Below are 18,691 nucleotides of genomic sequence, written 5' to 3'. Positions count from 1 at the left end.
TTTCGTAATATTTCCTATTCCTTCCTGGAAGTGAGATTCTGGAAGGCTGTGAAAATATCCATCTAAGGCCCTCTCAACTTCTTCACTGGAGGCAGAGTGCTTCCCAGAAACAAATTTCTTCAAGTTTGGGAACAGATTGAAGGTGCTAAATCAGGTGAATAGGGGGGATGGCCTTGCAAATCATACCTCAAATCTTGTAGTTTTCTCTTTGCCAAAGCACCTTTGTGAGCAGGTGTGCTGTCCTGGTGAAAGATGACTTTTTTCTTCTTCAAGCCAGGCCTCTTCTTGCGAATTTTCGTATTCAGCTGGTGAAGAAGGTTGAAGTAATATTCACTTGTATTTGTTCTGTCTTTTTCATCGAAATCAATTGGCAAGATCCCTTTTGAATCTCAAAACACACTGGGCAAGACCTTTCCTCCAGATGTGATTGACTTCACTTTCTTTGGCACTGAACCATCGGCTTCCACCCACTCCTTTGACTGCTGTTTTGTTTCTGGCGTGTAATGATGGACCCATATCTCATCCATGGGGACAAATCGTTGGTTGAAATCAATCGTTTACCTCTTGAATCAGTCCAAATATTGCTGAAAAAATCATTTACGCATTTGATTTCGATCAGCATTCAGCAAATGCGGCACCCACCTTGCACAGAGCTTTCGCATCCCAAAATTCTTTGTGCAAGATGTTTCGCACCCTTTCTTTCGATATCCACATGGCCTTAGCTATCTCACTCACCTTCACTCGCCTATTGTCCAACACGATATCATACACCTTTTCGGTGGTTTCCGGTGTGGTTGAGGTTTTTGGCAGTCCTCCACGTGGGTTTACGAGGGATTTGCAACCACGTTTAAATTCAGCTGCCCACTTTTTAACGGTTGGCATTGAAGGAGCAGAGTCCTTGTACGCTTTTGCCAACTTCGGATGAATTTCCTTAGGAGTTAATTCATCCAAAACAATGAATTTGATGACCGAACGAAATCCAAGTTTTTCCATTTGAATGAAAAACACAATATATGTCTGCTGCAACAATACGTGCAAACACACTACTTAAGAGGGCAAGATGAAACTTGTCTTACGAACTGATAACACGTGCACCCAGGCAGGAATCATTAATTTTCACTGATTGGAACGCCATCTCTCTCTGTCAGGCCGAGAACGTTTCACCTTACTCTTGTATAGCTGTCCAAATGGAATTTTTGTATGGTAAAAATCTACGAGTTCTAGAGTTCTCATATTACTGTTGTCGATACAATTAATTTTTTCCAAGAGTTGCATGATTACATCTTGGTTTGACCCCCTAATCTAGTCACCATGGCTACACCACTGCTCTTGGGTATCAGTAAGAAACCTTTAGCTGAGAATAGTTCTTTAATACTCTTATTTTGTATATTGCATAACAACCATTTAAATTGCCCATAGACCCTATCACCATGGATATGTCACTTGGCTGTACTAGTTCATTCCATTTTCCATTCAGTCTAGTAACCTGGTGAAATCATTCTGCATGAATAGCTATATCATCTGCTTTAATTTATGTAAACATAACAAATCAATCACAGCAATTCACATGCTGATAAATAATTCCTTGTTTCAAATTATCAGAGTTTTAAAAATTTATAGGTAATTTTCACATCTTTAACAAGCGCTACAGAGGCACGCATGCATAACATCATTGATGCCATAGGTCTACACATCTTCTAGACAATTTTAAATGTGAAAGTTTCATAGCCAATGCCATTCAACTTTTTTCTTGTGCCCATCTGTTCACCTCTTCAAGTGATGGAGGTATAGGAAGGAGTAGTTAATTAATATTCCCATAAGAAAGTTCTAGCAGAATATGTTAATACCATTTCTGTAGTTCTCCTTGCAACAAATTAATCAGCAGATTTTAGGCATATATATATATATACATACGAGGGTCATCCGGAAAGTAGTACCCGTTCGTGAAATAAAGACACAAAAGTAAATATTAACAAACATAAAAAATTTTATTTGAAAGAGGATACTTTAAACTACTTCTCAACATAATCTCCAAGCAAATTAAGGCATTTGTCATAACGTGTGACAAGTTTCTGTATTCCTGCTGCATAGACCTTCGCCGCCAGCTCATTGAGATACGCGAGGGACCCATCTTGCACAAATTTTTGCATAATGCAGATGGTGTTTAACAATTTCATGAACAATTGTTCGAGAAACATTGGGAAAATGCTCACAGATGTCATCAATTGTGACGCGCCGATCGTTCCTCACGAATTCGTCAACTGAGCTCACCAGTTGGTCTGTAATGACAGACGGTCTCCCCGAACGCTCATCGTCGTGTGTGTTCCCCCTCCCCATGTTGAAGTTGCGACACCACCGCCGAACAGACGACTCGTCCATTACATTGTCTCCATACACCTCCTTTAATTGGCGATGAATATCACATGGGCGAACGTTTCTTGCATTGAGGAATTTAATCACTGCCCTCACTTCACAACTGGCGGCGTTCTCAATTTTTTTAAACATTGTAAACAATCACAGAAACAACACAGGCAATGCTATCGTCACGCAACTTGGCTCAGAGAAGGCAGACAAGCCACTGAAGCTATCTGACCTCGTCCAGCGGCTACTCGCGTCGTCAGCACTTCATGCGGCACGAACGGGTACTACTTTCCGGATGACCCTCGTGTATATATATATATATATATATATATATATATATATATATATATATGACCATTCAGATTGTCTTTATCTGGCAATACAACATCCATTTGAACAATAGCCCATATTTTTTCATTACATGAATTTTTCTTAAAAGATAATTGGACATCATTAGCTGTATGACTCCCCTGGTCAATATGTCATCAGTTTACCTTCTTGCTTTTCCTTAATACAAGTAAACATAATACTTGATACTCCTTGATTGAGTACATACCACATACATGCATATATTTCCGCAGTGGCTCCCAAACCACATAGCAACTCAGACTTCGCACTGTTTTTTATTTAAAAGAAATTGTTATTTTTCCCCTCAAGACAGCTATCTAACTTGTCTATATACATAGATTAGGTATATAGAAACTGATATTTAGTGTTGACTGACCAGGTGTGGGAAGCTGCTTGAATCTTTGATTGTTTTGACTTTTCTGACCCTTCCTGGATACTATTTTCTCCCGTCAGTGTAGATCATCAGTGGTCATTATAAGTTTTTAAGTCAAATAGAAGTGTTCGCCCAGTCGAGGGGAATGATTTTTACACTTGGAAATTATTGCATTGTCATTAGAAGTGTTGAAATTTGTGATTTTCCTGATATAACCCAGAGTTTGAGCTTGCTTGAGTCATAATTCTAATTAATGATAATAATATTTATTCTCCAAAGATCATGCACATAGAAAAATGAAGGCATGGGATTCATCATCTGCTGCAGTTGTTCAACATATATCAGACAGTATACGTACCGAGGTTTCAAAAAACCTGTTTGTTTATTTCACATAGAGTAAATAGGGTACTATTTACAGGCTCCTATTAAAAATACACAACAAATAATAATTATGATGCTAATGCACAAATAGCACTTCATAAGTAGTAGTTTTTTTTTAATTTTTTTGTACATTGCTCTGGTATTAGAGGATTTAATGTACTCTGGTATAGAATAATACAGTTTTGGTTCCTTGGAGAATTAAATTGTACATGAGATATTCTGTGGTGAGTGACATGTATACAGTTGTTTTTCCTTGTATTATAGAAATGGATTTCACTATTTGACAGCAATGAGCGATGATTATTTTTCATTAAGAACAGATTTGCAGTATATTTTATTTATTTTATTTTTATTTTAAAACATTGTTCACATACAGCAGTGGCGCCAATTTACAGTGAAAAATATAACAAACATAAAAGAGGACAAAAGACAATAACAGTATAACAATAACAACGAGAACCAAGCATGGACAGGGGAAAATTTTAATTTACTGAAAGGTGGGATAAAGCTTGGGTGGTGAAGTTGTTGCATGATAGGTTAAAGGGGTCGACAGTGTGATGGAGTGAATTTTGAAGGGAGGAGAGGCGAAATAACAGTGAGCGCTTGGTGAGAGATATTCTAGGAATAGGCAGATGGAGTAGGGAGTGGGTGCGGGTGGATCGGGTTGGTATTCTGAAGTTAAAGAAAGATAGCAGTTCAGGGCAATCAATAGCCGAGTTTAGGGTCTTGTAGAGGAGTTTTAAATCAGCTTTAAGTCTGCAGCTTTGGGGACTAGAAATGGATAGGGAAGACAGAACAGCATTTGAGGGCATATTGCGGTAATGTGGGACTCGGTGTTTGACTATTTTGGTAAAGAAGTAAGAGATGCAATCAAGGGATTTAAGGTTAGTTGGGGATGATGTGGACCAAATTGGGGAGCAATATGATATGACATATATCTATGATATATATATATATATATATATATATATATATACATATATATATATATATATATATATATATATATATATATATATATATATATACATATATATATACATATATATATATATATATATATATATATATATATATATATATACATATATATATATATATATATATATATATATATATATATATATATATATATATATATATATATATATATATATATATATATATATATAATTGGCTGACACAACATAACACAAATAGAAAAGAATAGACACATATAAAAGAACACTTACACGGTAAATTGTTCGAGCTTTCGGCCCTCTCAGGGGCCTTCTTCAAGAGAGACTGAAAATATGCTATGGAACAGGAGAGGGGAAAGAGTTATGGGCGTGGAGGGGAGGTGTGGAGGGGAGGTGTGGAGGGGAATGCTGGGAGGGAAATTAAATATGGCGGTTAAGGGTGGGAATTTTAAAGGAACGGAAGGATAGTATGTAGGCGGATTCACGAGTTCTCACCTCTATGTTGGTAGCTGAATCAGGTAGGGATTCTAGGATGCTGAGGGAAAAACACTGGTCGAATGAAAGGTTGTGGGAATTGGCGTGTGAAGGGATAGGAAGAGAAGAGAGTGAGGCAGAATTACAGGAGTATCGGTGATTATTCATTCGGATGGATAAGGGGGTAATGCATTCACCTATGTAGAAGGAAGTGCAATGCTTGCATGATAAAAGATAAATAATATTTTTTGAGAGGCAATTAGCGTGGGAACGAGGTGGGGGGGCTATGAGGGGATGTAGGGAGAGGGGAGTAGGCATAATAAGAGGACAGGTTTTACATCGGGGGCGGTTGCAAGTTGGGGAAATATTGGGAAATTTGTCACGGGGGGGCGCCAAAGGGTTGGTGGATTGGTTGGTGATTCAGCTACCAACATAGAGGTGAGAACTCGTGAATCCGCCTACATACTATCCTTCCGTTCCTTTAAAATTCCCACCCTTAACCGCCATATTTAATTTCCCTCCCAGCATTCCCCTCCACACCTCCCCTCCACACCTCCCCTCCACGCCCATAACTCTTTCCCCTCTCCTGTTCCATAGCATATTTTCAGTCTCTCTTGAAGAAGGTCCCTGAGAGGGCCGAAAGCTCGAACAATTTACCGTGTAAGTGTTCTTTTATATGTGTCTATTCTTTTCTATTTGTGTTATGTTGTGTCAGCCAATTATTGTGCCGCTCGTATGAGTTTTTCCGTACAATCGTTATATATATATATATATATATATATATATATACAAGCTTGGAACTGTTAGGAGATTCCTTTGTTTTTCTAGAAATAGTTATCAAGAAGTGTTGAAAGTCACACTCCTACATTACTTCAGAAAATTTCTTTTTTATTTTGAAGATCGTATGCAGCTTATTGACTGCTGAGCCCATAGAACAATCCCATGATTGACTCTTGAATAGAAATTTGAGTAGTAAATTGTTTTCACTACATCAAATGACACCGTATTGCAAATAAACCGTATTTAGTTCAAAATAGTGTTTAGATTGTTGCTTAACTGATCAACATGAATCAATCAACTACCATTCTGATGAATATTTACTCCTTGAAATCAAACTGTAGAAACAGCATTGATTGGATCATCGTACAGCAATAATTTAAGATTGTCATGTGACCAGAATGGATGGATAGCGTGGCCTGTGTTCTGGTACAGTTATAGTTCAGTTTCAGTTTGTTGCCAGCACACCAGTCACACATATCATCAATGAAATTTTGAATTAGATTTGAGGGATAATATTGAGATTTTTCTCTGGCTACATTAACAGCCAACCCCACAACACAGGATGGACCCAACAGGACTTGATGATTTACAGTGGAATTTAAACTTTATAAACTACAAATTTATCAGCAAATTGCCTTATTTGTCTTAGCCCTGGTCGAGAGTCAATTAAGAGCGTCTTTGATTGGTGATCCATGGTAAAAAATGGTTTTTTCTTTCAAGCATTAAATTGTTTTTGAAGCATTGAGGTAAACTAATGAAAATGCTGCAGTTCAAATAGTCATATCTGACCTTTTCAAGAGGGTAGTTGTTGGAGGGGTGGGGAGGTAATCCCAGTAACTCAGCAAAACATACCATCTTTGTCATTGATTCTCATTAATATCCACTTTTTAACTATGGTTATGCCACTTGGCATAACCATAATAAAATTGCCAAGTTGCTCATAGTCTACCCACCAAGCACTCATTAGAACAAATATCTATGTAAAAATATCTGACTGCATCAGCAGTATATTTGATGCATTCACTACCAAAATTCCATCAATAATTCCGAACATGGGTTTTATGAAGGTATCAACAGCCAAATATCAGGTCGTCTATATCCACATAATACGCTGCCTCATGGGCATTTGGCAGGGGGTGTCAGGATGATACATTTCAAATTTGAATTAAGTGCTTTTGCTAGGAATTGCTGATAAAATGAGGTCTTCTTCACTGAAAATGTTTGAATTTTTCACCTTGGTGTCGGTCTACGTATGTTCTGTATGGCCATGACTTCTGTGAAGAAAGAATCTAATATTAAAATATACCAGTGCAAACATCCAATTCTCTGGGTGGTCCAATCTGCTGATATAGTGAGGGGTTCTAATAATTTCCTTGGTGTTAGAAATAAGCTTGAATGCTCTCTATATTTACAAATTTAGCTGATCTTATCTGAACTCATTCCTATATCAATTCTTTATCATTCCTCTCCTTGTATTACTCTAAAATATATGAAATTTGTGTGGGTAAAACAAAATTATTTTGTCTACAATTTCTTAACGAAGTCAATCCAGCTATTTTAAGTCTCCTGCTTAGAGTGTACTCCCATGAATTTATTCAACAGCCCAGCTCCATCAAATTTTCGGGACTATATCTAATTGAAAATTTTGATTGGCATTCTCATGTTGAAGAATTCTAAGTAACAGATATAAACAGGAAAGTGCTTGAATGCCTTAAATTATTTTTAAGTTTTCATGCATAGCTAAGCCAGTTGTAATAAGCTTTATTTTCCATATTTATCTATTTAGACATCAAGAAAATGAAGAGATACAGTTACTTGTAATTTTGATGCATGAATTTGGCATTGGCAGAAGCGTTTAAAATAAAATTCATGGCATGGTTTACAGTATACACATTGGCTCTCATTTTTTGCAGTCCGAATATGATTCTTTCATCTTATATCCCTCGCAGTACTCTCATACTTTCTTGTGCAGGATTGTTTCCCAGAAGAAAGTTCCAAAGTTGGATTGAGTATTCCTTTGCAATCAGTGAGCTGTGGCAAGCTCCTTAGCCTTAAAACTGAAAGACCTTCACAACATATTAGCCCTATTCACTAAATTGATCAGCTCCCCTACTCTCTGTTAAGTAGACCAATCTTTGTATTGATAACACATAATGATGATGTAAAATCTATTTCTGGACTTTTTTATGAAAACTGTTTCATTTTCTAAAAATCCCTTCAACTAGTGTGGATAGAGGAGGGAGCAAGAGCATTTTTTTTTTAACTTTTCCATAGTATATATATCTATAGTATACTCTGTGAAAGTGAAGAAAAACTTTCCCCAGGAATTTCCACTGTTCTGCAGATTCCCACAAAGGTCTTCCCCAAACTAAGTCTATCACACAAGTATTAATAAATATGCCTCTCTCTAATGGTCACTCTCAACAGTGAGACTGCCAATGCCATCATTGATGCCGGTCAGTTTCCAGATGATATGCCCTGAATACCTTCCATTTGTGGACAGTTAAGGGAGCCATAGGGTTGGAATGATGAGTGCTATGACAGAACTGGCTTTTGGTCTATTATTTTTAGTAACAGTAATGTACCAGTTTAGGATAGAATTTAGATGGCCTTTGTCTTTACACATTCTACTCATATATTGTACTCTGTACTCATAAGCACTCGAAATGAGAGAAAACATGCTTAGAAATGCATCCATATCATACATACCAATGACTCATTCATTAGCAGCAGTAGTAGTATTTAGGGGAGGCGACCGACAGCTGAGGTCATTTGCGCCATAGGGGATGGACAGGAAAGGATGAAGGGTGAAGAGAAACCCGGCGTCGGCATTAACCTACTCTTAATGAAAGGCGCCAAGGGGTCCACAGCTTAACGTCTCATCTGATAGATGGCGTACTCACTCAAAGTGCCCTCCACAAAGCACCTCAAGTAGGGATCAAGATACCACTGAAAAATATTCAACACCACCAGGATTTGAACCCGGGCCCTCTGGGAGGGAAGCCAGTACAGTAGCCCCCGCACCAATCCTGATCCCCTCACTCATTAGCTCTGCAAACATTCTACCTGTTTTAATTTCCCCAACATTTCTGTTTTATTCCTCCATCTACTTCGCTTTCCCAGCATTCTCCCCTCCATCACAATCTTGAATTAATTCTTAATTATATTTAATTAATAGAAGATCTGTGATTGCACCCTAGAAGGTATAGACTAAATGATACTGCACAGTGCATTAGAATTGAGGAATACTTTTATTAAACTCACTCAAAAATATTTTTTTTGAATTGTACACTAGGAAATGATACATATTGATAAAATCATGACCAAAGATATGACATTGGCTGTAGTTAATGACGGCATTTAGTTGACACTTTGACGAAAATGATTATTTCTTTGCTGGATTCTGAAGGACATGTTGCCACTTAAATTGTTCACATTCTTTTTTGCTGTGTTAGGATTGTCTCATGATTATATTTCTCCTCTTCCAAAAAATGACATTGAGTATGAGCATTGAACTTCTGATCAGAGGGCCCAGATTCGATTCTGGGGAATGCTTTTCTGGGCACCCACAGTTTCACCTGATATTTGTGATTTATTTGGGTCCCAGAACTTCCTTGGACCTCATGGGTGGCACATGGAAAGGAACTGGCCCACCCTACCCTAATGTATGAATTTCACATGTCTTCAGGCTTAGTATTAGAACAGCTCAACTATCACCAATCAAACTGACTTTTGAGTTAGTAACTGTGGCTATTTGGTGCCATTTCCTCAGGGATAGAGTAGAGTAATTATAATTTGTAATCTTTGTAAGTGTTCTTGCAAAATTTGGTGATAAATCAATGTGGTTCACCCAAAAAAATGAAAGCTCAATTGTAATAAAACTGACAATAATCAGCAAACATTTAGCATACATCATAATAATCAGTCACTGATACTGACTAATGGTGAAACATTTATATTTTTATCTAATTAATCATTTTCACAAAGGATTGAGAAGGATTAGACATGGCATAGATGGAACAAATTTGTGAGGAGTATAATTATGAAGGATAATAGGAAAAGGAAATTACAATAGGAAGGCCAAGAAATTAATAATTTTTTGCCCAACACATATTTAATACCCTTATTTTATACGTATATACTTATTCTCATTAAGAGTCTATACTTTTTCAACCCACCAAACCACCAAAGGTTCATTTCTATTACAAGCCAATTAATTGGCAAACACCTCTAATAATTTTGTAGGACTCATACAGAAAGAAAGAAAACACAGCAATTCCACATTTACACTTTATTCAGATGACCATGGTTTCACCACTGCGTGGCATCTTCAGGTGAAGGCATACATAGTAGAGGGCGGTCATATATACACATTCAGGGAGGGGGGTGGATTGGGGAGAACGGAGGAGGGAGGGGGGGGAAGAGTCTGGGTAATGGGTATGAGTGGGAGAGGTCTTAGGCCACTCAGCGGGGGTTTGAAGGCTTTGCGAGGTTAAGGGGGAATGGTTTGGTAATGGGAGGCATAAGAGAGGGGAACGGGAAGGGTACAAAATTTCATTGACCAGGTGGGTTTCTTTAGAATTCTTGCGGGTGATTATTTCCAACTCTTCCAGTGCATCCAACCTTGGACCTTTTTTCTCTATGTGTAAGATGTTGGGGATAAATTTACGGTGGTGTTTGTGTGTTAGTAGATGATTTGCGAATTGGGATGTGTGTTTGTTGTTTGTGAAGCAAGCTAAGTGTTCTTTGGTTCTGATGTTGAATGTTCTCCCAGTCTGTCCAATGTATATTGCATTACAGTCATCGCAGCAGAGCTTGTAAACTCCGCTTTGTTCCATTTTGTGTATTTTGTCTTTGTTGGATCCCAGGTTGTCTTTTAGTGTCTGTCTGTTGTAGAAGGCGGCTTTGATTTTTTCCCGGGGGAGTAATCTTTGGATTTTGTGTGATATATTCCCAAGGAAAGGTAGTCTCCACCACTTGGATCCGTCTTCCTTCTCGTTTCCTTGGGGTTTATTGTTATATATCCCCTTCATGGCTATTTGTGTCTGCTTTCTTTTGTAAAGTGTGTCTATTAATTTCGTGGTGTATCCGTTGTTGGTTGCTATCTGCTTTATTGTCTGGAGTTCTAAGTGTATGTTTGCGTCGGACATGGGTAAACTGCACAGTCTGTGTATCATGGAGTGAAAAGCTGATAATTTTTGTGAGATGTGGTGCCTCGATTGGGCGTGTATCACTTGGTCTGTGTAACATTGTTTTCTATAGATTGAGAGGTCGAGTTTCCGGTTGGTGATTTTGATGGACAAGTCTAGGAAATTCAGAGTCCCTTCATTTTCTAGTTCGCTGGTAAACTGGATATTATGGTCAGTAGAATTTAATAAGGTGACAAACTGGTCGAGTTGTCTCACTGTCCCTGTCCACACACAGAAAACGTCGTCCACATACCGGCGCCAGTAATGTACTATATGTATTGGGTAAGGGGGTGTTTTAAGGTGAACGGGAAAGGTTTTAAGGTGTTTATGTTCAGGGCCAGTTCCACTGGATAAACCAGATAGTTTTCCAGGGTGATCAGATTTAGTCATTCATGTAGTCTGCAAATGTCTTCATTTCATGGATAGGATGTAGCCAGTCAGACACATTGGTGACTTGCACCAACTTGAAATTGATGTTAAATGTTTTTGGTTGATTTCCTTTTTTAGGTAATTGTACAACATTGGAAATCACCTAATATATTTATGAAATAGGACACCCTATCCCTATAGAAGATTTAACTGTTATTAAACAAAGATTTTAAACCTGACAACAACAAAAGATTAAAAATACATTTATAATAAGACAAGGTGATGAACAAAAGACAAGAGTTAATCGATAACAATTTATTTAATTTATCCCTTAAAGTCAAGTAACTTGATGAAGAAAATGATCGACTTAGATGAAGGGGGTCTAATGCCATTCCAAAATAACAGTACCTTTTGGCATATTCGGCAACTAAATCCCAATCAAAAGAACTCACCTCTCCCACAAACCAATTCCCTTGACACACACATCCTTTAATCCCCACTTGACTTTGAACAATGTTTCTGCATGAGCACTTCTTGGATTAACCCTCATAGCGGAAGGTCACCTAGGATATTGTAATTGTAACTTTAATGCCCTGTTGGTTTGGATACCACATCTTCATAGAATCCCAAGCAGGATGCATGTGAAATATAGTGGAAGAGATCATATGCCATACAAATTCCAACAGAGGGGGTTAATGGAAATATAAATCATAAACACAGTTATCAACCCAAAGCTTAATTTGATAGGTGAGGGTAAAGCTTACCCTATGGATTGTAAAAGTCACATATCAGGGAAAGGGGAACAATTCATTTTCCTGTGATACCCATAGTTTCCCAAGGATTTCTGGTACCAAAAAAATTATACAGCTTGGGTGAAGTTGATGGCACTCAGAGGCATGCCAAGGAAATGAACCTGGGCCCTCCAGTCAGTAATCTAATTCTCTATCACTGGACTACCATGTCCCCTGTTGGCAATATATGGGGTATTAAAAAAGTGCAGTTTGTCGATGGGAGCAAGGCAAGTGTTTTTTAGGAGGGTGGGCGGAGTAGTAAGGGTATTATAACAAGAATTGTGTTAGGTAAAGAAGCTTTTGAAAAGAGGAGGTAGTTGATAAGTAGAAATTGAAAAAAAAGACCTGTGAAAATGTGCTGAGTTAAGTATTGAATGAGAAACTTGGTCATTGAGGGGAGAGAATAGGTATAGATTGGAAGTTTTAAAAATGTGGTTTTGGATAAGGATTGAAAGAAAAAACAAAGAATGAAGTTCTAGGTATGATAGGGGAGGACAGAAGATTTTTGGGACAAATTCAAAGAAAGCAGGAAAAATGGAACATTGGGAAGCAAAATACTGTTGAAGAGAGTGGTGAAAGGTAGGAAGTTAGGTGGGAAATGCAGGACAAGGAGAAGAATAGGCCTGTTAGATTGAATGAAGTATGTCTCAAAATATTTGATTTTGAAGAATGACTAATGGGTAATGAGGGCTCTGGAGTAATTATTGGGTGCTGTCGTAAGTAAGGCTTAGAAATATATCTGAGTTAAGGTATTTCATCAGTCAAAAACCTACCTTGACTCAAAGAATACTCTTAATGATGATTCGGCAGTAAAAATGAAATTGCATATTAGCCTATTTCTTCTCCCCAACTAAATGTTACTCTTTGTGACATGTGGCCTTGCCTGAATAAATGTAAGTGTAGATTACATGTTTGGGAGAGGGGGTACTTGAGAAGTGTTTGTGATAAAAATAGGAATGATCGGATTACGAAAGAGTGAGTGAGTCATGAAAGAATGTAATTTGAATGCATCATTTGGGAGTGAATAATTAGAGGAATGGTTTGACGGAGAAAGTCATGGATAAATGTGACAGAAGAATACTCCAACAAAGGAATATAATTAGTTTCAGAAACAGAGCTGAGACGAAAGCATAGGAAATTAGAATGTAAAGATTGTATGGGAGAATCAATAAAGAAAGACTGTTCCCTTTTCTAGCCCAAAACTAGAGTTTGTTAAATATTTGCCCTCCCTAATAAACGAACGGCATGCTGACACTTATCCTGCAGAGTTATGCGACCACTCAACATGAAAATGGAATGTAGTTGCATATAGAGCAGGATACAGATAATACTAAATTCTAATTCCGACAGTTTTCACTAAAAGTATCACATCCAATGCATAAAAATAATGCAGGGTAATAAAAAATTAAGTATTTCATGTACTGATTGAATACATGATGTTATGATGATATTACGAGAAAGATTTATTTCAATTAATCCGACGTTGTTAAAGTTTTACGAGGACATCTGGACAAAGAAATCTCGTTAATTTAAAGAATTTGGATGATGATGGTGGTGTAAGAGTGGTTGCAGCAGCTTTAAGCAGCTGAAATTTATGTTGAATTTAGGGATGTGAACTGAAACCCAAATCAAAAGATTAAATACTTCCGGAGCGGTTTCATTCGCAAGAACTGAAACCGTGTCAACCCTTTTTCGAAAGATAACTAAATTGTGCGCGATTTTTTTGGAGCGAAACAAAACTGAAACAACATTATCTTTATATATTATTATTTAGTTTCACTTCTGGTTTATTGAAACAATGCGGTTCTCCAGACTTTCATATATATATATATATATATATATATATATATATATATATATATATATATATATATATATATATATATATATATATATATATATATATATATATATATAATAATGGGCTGACACAATATAACACAAATAGAATAGAATAGCAACATTTAAAAGGACACTCACACGGTAAATTGTTCGAGCTTTCGGCCCTCTCAGAGGCCTTCTTCAAGAGAGACTGAAAATATGCTGTTGCTGTGGTGAGGGGAAAAGGTATGGGCGGGGAGGGGAGGTGTGGAGGGAATGCTGGGAGGGAAATTAAACATGGCGGTTAAGGGTGGGAATTTTGAAACAACGGAATGCTAATATGTAGGCGGATTCACGAGTTCTCACCTCTCTATTGGTGGCTGAATCAGGTAGGGATTCTAGGATGCTGAGAGCAAAACACTTGTCGAATGAAAGGTTGTGGGAATTGGCGTGTGAAGGGATAGGAAGAGAAGAGAGTGAGGCAGAATTGCAGGAGTACCGGTGATTATTCATTCGGATGGATAAGGGGGTAATGCATTCGCCTATGTAAAAGGAAGTGCAATATTTGCATGATAAAAGATAAATAATATTTTTGAGAGGCAATTAGCGTGGGTTTCCCCTCTCCACAGCAACAGCATATTTTCAGTCTCTCTTGAAGAAGGCCTCTGAGAGGGCCGAAAGCTCGAACAATTTACCGTGTGAGTGTCCTTTTAAATGTTGCTATTCTATTCTACTTGTGTTACATTGTGTCAGCCCATTATTGTGCCGCTCGTGTGAGTTTTTCCGTACAATCGTTATATATATATATATATACACACACACAAGGTAGTAGTAGTAGCATTAAGGGGAGGCGACCGACAGCTGAGGTCATTTGCGCCATAGGGGATGGACAGGAAAGGATGAAAGGTGGAGAGAAACCCGGCGTCGGCATTAGCCTACTCTTTACGAAAGACACCAAGGGGTCCGCAGCTTAACGTCCCATCCAACGGACGGTGTACTCACTCAAAGTGCCCGCCACAAAGCACCTCAAGTAGGGATCGAGATACCTCTGAAATATATTCAACACCGCCGGGATTTGAACCCGAGCCCTCAGGGTGGGAAGCCAGTACGATAGTTACCGCACCTATCCCGATCCCCACACACAGGGTATTTATATATATACAGGGTTCGTCCGGAAAATAAGTGTACTGATTTTTTCCCGCCGCTCCAGGCGCGCCCAGCACCGCTCTGACGGGCTGCGATTGGAGGGGGGTATGTTGGCAAGCGACGCTGAAAAAGGCAGTCGGCTCTGAGCTGTGGTGTAGTGAGGAGCTCTGTTAACGCGAACCTCCACGCTCGACCCACGTCACGGAACGCGATGCCGAAGTTTTTGGAGCAGCGTTATTCCATCAAATTTGCGGTAAAGCTTGGGAAATCGTCTACCGAAACTGTCGGTATGATTAACCAGGCTTACGGGGAGTCAGCCATGTCCAGAAACATGATCTTTCGGTGGCACAAGATGTTCGTGGAGGGCAGAGAAGAGGTCGGCGGCGAACCACGGCCTGGACGCCCATCAACGACACTCACCGACGAAAATGTGCGAAAAGTTCGCGATGTACTGAACTCTGATCGTCGTCTTAGTGTTCGGATGATAGCAGAGCAGTGTAATGTGCCAAAAACAATAGTGCACGAGATTATTAGGGAGCAATTACAGATGCGAAAAATTTGTGCAAAGTTGGTGCCGAAAGTGCTCAGTGATGATCAAAGACTCAATCGTTTGGAAATCGCGACACAACTTGCGGATCACTGCAAAAATGATCCACATTTTTTATTCTGTTCCCGAAGATAAAGTGGAGCTTGAAAGGAACGCGATACGGGATTTTGGACGCCGTCAAAGAGGCCGTGACGACGTGTCTTCGAGAGGTTCCCGATGATGCCTTCGCGGGAGCGTTCCAGGAATGGGAACGCCGCTGGAACAAGTGTATCGACTCACAAGGGTCCTATTTTGAGGAATATTAGCTTAAGATATGTAAAAGTGTAATAAATTTTTTTTCCTGAGCTCAGTACACTTATTTTCCGGACGAACCCTGTATATATATATATATATATATATATATATATATATATATATATATATATATATATATATATAATATTACGGCACAATAGAACGCAAATAGACTAGCAACATTTAAAAGGACACTCACACGGTAAATTGTTCGAGCTTTTGGCCCTCTCAGAGGCCTTCTTCAAGTGAGACTGTATATATATATATATATATATATATATATATATATATATATATATATATATATATATATATATATATATATATAGGTGCCGTTTTAGGTCCACCCCACAATTCGGGCACTTTTGGCTTTGCTCCGCTGAAACACCCATTCCCTCTCTCCTCTATTATCTTCAACTCTGTTCTATTTCTTGGATGACAGTCCACTATGTTTCCCTCTTCACCATATAATTTCCACTGTTCCAATACGCTGGTATAGAATGACCAACTATTCTCATTCGGACAGAGCAAGTAGAGCCTCTAAAACACTTTTTCTCCCCCTTTCAATCGCATTCCCCTTCACTCCGTATTTTAGTGGATTCATTGCTTAGTGTTCCAGACCTTCGATGAAAGCTACACTCCCGACAGCTCCTGCTTTAGGAGGAAGACTACTTGGGGACCTCTCTCCTTTCCCAATCCCCCACTCTCCCCGTCAGCAAACTCAATCCGAAATCACACCATTCCATGAGACCATCTCCCAAAGAGCACGTGAAACACTGGTCCTAACGACGACCTCAGAATAATATATATTTCTGTTGGTCTATATATGGCTCCACTGCTGGAATATTCTGCACATTGTTATGAGACAATATCCCAAGAAGTTATTTCCATTCAGTGATCAAATCATGGGAATTGAACCAAGTCCACGAAACCACATCATTCTTCTTCATGGGGGGGGGGATTTGAATGGTGTGTTGGCTAATGTAATGGTTTCCCACTTTGAGGGCCCGAGTTCGAAACCCGGAGGTGGCACACTTCTTCAGGGGCATTTGGATCCTTACTTGGGGTGCTATGTGGAGAGCGCTTCAACTGGAGTACGCTCTCTGTCGGATGGGATGTTAAACTGCGGACCCCTTGGAGTCTTCCGTTACAGAGTAGGCTAGTGCCAAACCCCGGGATTCTCTCCACCCTTCCTCCATTTTCTGAAGAGTCAATCCCTTCCGAATGACCCACCTATCCCCACAACTGCACACATTACCTCAGCTGTTGGTTGCGTCCCATGATAACTACTGCTGCAACTTCTTCTACAATCGCAAATTGAGTAGCTTCAGGCGTGATGTGGTGGAAGTCGAACATAATGAATAACTGATCGTTGCACTTTCCCATTTGGTATCAAGTGGAAAAGTGCTGCGATCAGTTAATCATTTTCTTCTACAATGCTCAATACTATCTATTGAATCCTGAGTTGACGGGAGGAGTCTATTAAAAAGAGTTTTTCTGCACATACGTAGGAGTTCGTACTACGCTTATAAACAAAATATCTATTAGTTGGAGTGATCGTTTTATCTACATGAGCTGATAAAGGGGTAGGACTACTTTTACTGATGAAGGGGTTTGGACAAGGATAAACATGCTGGACGGAATGGTGGCGGGAATTATGCATAATCGTAGAATATTTTAATGTAATGTTGGCCTTCGTTTTGTGTTTTCTAAAGAGAGGCAAAAGAATATATCGCTGTTCAGCTTTGTCATTACAAAGCCTGCTTGGAGTGGTAGAATACCTATTAATAATAATTTCAATAAATGCACATAAAATTTGTCCGGATTGTTACATATGTCTTTAGAGCTCTTTTACTCATATTCCTCGTTTAATGTGCTTGAGTTTGCATTCTCATACATATCCTCACCTTCACCTATTTTCATCATTTTTATTATTGTTCGTTAGATATCTGAGATTGACTTTAAATCTGTCCATTGAGAATGTCTTTTACAAATGGAAGATTCGGTGTTATCGAGGCAGAGGAAAACTATTTTAGAATCCCTTGGTCGTAAGGTAAGAGTTAATTAGCGTAGTTTAAGGTTAACCATAGTAAAGGGAGACGGACTGATCAGATGGGCGAGGGGGGGAGGGTGTAAGAATTTATATAAGTTAAGGTCCGGTAAAAATCTGAGCGAGGAGATTCGATTGACTGTCGGGCGAGAGCGCTCCGGTTGATTCTCTCGCTATGCATGCACATACCAAGAAGAAATTACTGAACTAAAAATCAATGTAAGTCCTTGACTTGAAATAGTTAAATTTAACTCACAGGAATGGATAAAATACACAAATAATCAAAGTGTATATTTTTATCACTCTGCTCTGATTGACTGCTTTTTCAATTATATTGTAAAAGTTCACCATTTAAATCGTCAAATTAGCCACAAGAACGTATTAATCTCAAGAAATGCCTCATTTATTACGTAAATGAAAAGCTAGCGTATAATGCCTTGTACGCTGCATATGATATTTCACTGAATGAAGTTTCTCCATTATATATTTCAGCTCGTTCTATGCTAGTTTGAATTACATGTAAATAAATATTCCAGGTTACTATACTACATGATTTGAGAGTCCTACTTTTTCCGTTACAATACCGTTCGACTTCTCTCATAACTCCTTAGACGAATTCCACTTCTAAGGAACTTGAAGACCACACTCACTGTTTTTATTTCAAACAAAGAATAAATATATGGGGCATATGATATGTGCTGCGGATATTTACGGCTCTCGATCAAGCTCCTTTATTCTGGGCTCACAATGCATTTTCCGTAGTTATTCATGGAGATTCTCACGAATAATACAAGTTTTGCACTTCCAG

The sequence above is a fragment of the Hetaerina americana genome, unplaced genomic scaffold (genome assembly GCF_022747635.1).
Source record: "Hetaerina americana unplaced genomic scaffold, ioHetAmer1.1.p SCAF_1, whole genome shotgun sequence".
Lineage (NCBI taxonomy): Eukaryota > Metazoa > Arthropoda > Insecta > Odonata > Calopterygidae > Hetaerina > Hetaerina americana.
This window is presented reverse-complemented; position numbering follows the sequence as displayed.